Source organism: Gavialis gangeticus, unplaced genomic scaffold, assembly GCF_001723915.1.
Source record: "Gavialis gangeticus isolate Ggan-Ray unplaced genomic scaffold, GavGan_comp1, whole genome shotgun sequence".
NCBI lineage: Eukaryota > Metazoa > Chordata > Crocodylia > Gavialidae > Gavialis > Gavialis gangeticus.
In genome coordinates this window covers 16,834,021-16,835,379 of record NW_017729001.1, presented here as the reverse complement: position 1 = coordinate 16,835,379, position 1,359 = coordinate 16,834,021, and positions in this window count along the sequence as shown.

The following is a 1,359-nucleotide window of genomic DNA, read 5'->3' as shown; positions in this document are numbered from 1 at the left end:
AGGAACATAAACTTATTTACCCCAAAAAAAGAAAAACAACACAAAGGTTAACTGAAGTATCGTAAGTGACAGGTGGGCAGGAAGCTGAGACTGGAAGGGGTTGGAAACAGAGGCCTTAAACAGACTTTGTAATTTCTGAGGTTTCTTCTGCAGAAGAAAGTTATGCTAATTTAACATCAATTGGTGCGATGTAGTGTGGGGAACTGGGAAGCAGCCCATCCCTATACTGCATCCCAAACCTCGCAGATGATCCTGACAGCTGAGCTCTGCTCCTGCCTGAGGCCGGGCTCAACTCATCCCAGTGTTAGGCCTCTCGCTCTCTGGCCACACTCATACCACCTCCCTCCCACTGAGGCCTCTCCCACTCCACCGCCTCTCACAAGGTCTCTCTCATTCTGCCCCTTTGCGGGGCCACTCTCATACTGTCCCTCCTTTTCCTGGGGTCACACTCACCCTGCCCTCACCCAAAGGGTCTTGGGGCTTGTTTCCCTGCGCTCTCCAGCCAGCAAGCATGCAGCCTCTCCCACGACCCTCATCCAAGCGAGCGCTGGGCAGTTTGCAGAACACCGGAGCGACTCTGCCTCTAGTCCCTCACTGGATTGCTCACCCAGCTTCTCTGAATTCAGGACTCCAAACCCGCCCCAGCTGCTCCACCCAGTCGGCCTCTGGCCCACCTGTGGCCTTAGGCGCCCGAAGGCTTACCTAGACCTAACCTGGCCCCCACATTAGCAGGGCCTACCCTCGAGCCCCCTGCTTGCTGGGACCCACTTTGCGCTCTTTCTTCCCAGGGCCTCATCTCAGTCCCCCATTCATAGGGCCTCGCTATTTGTCCCTCTTGGCATTCACATGTTGCAACTATATCCCGGCCCCTAACTCTGGCCTCTCTCCTTAAGCTCTGAGCCCCTCATTCTCGCTGGGCTCCTTCCCCCCACACACGGGGCTCCTAGCCTCTGGGCACCTTGCCTCTTTGCTAGGCTCAATGCCCCTTGCTAGGCTCTCCAGGCCTCCCAGCTGTCACTGTGGTGCAGGCTGTCAGGTGGCCTACTGCACCCTGCTCTACACCCCCGCCTCCACTGAGGCCCATACTCTGCCATGCTACTCCGGGGCCTGGGGTCACACACACACCTCACAGGCTCAGGTGGCTGCAGCCCCAAAATACCTCCGATCTTATTTGACCCACCTGAAGGTGGGGGCTGGGGTTTAGGCGCCCCTACTCGCCTTCCACTGGGGTGGTAACTGGCCTGGCATTTCTGGGGGCATGTTGTGCTACAAACAGCCCCACCAGGCCACCCATCCCCAGCAGGGTGCAGTTTTAGGTCTTGCCCAGGACTAAGAGCCTCCTAACCATCCCCGTCAGCT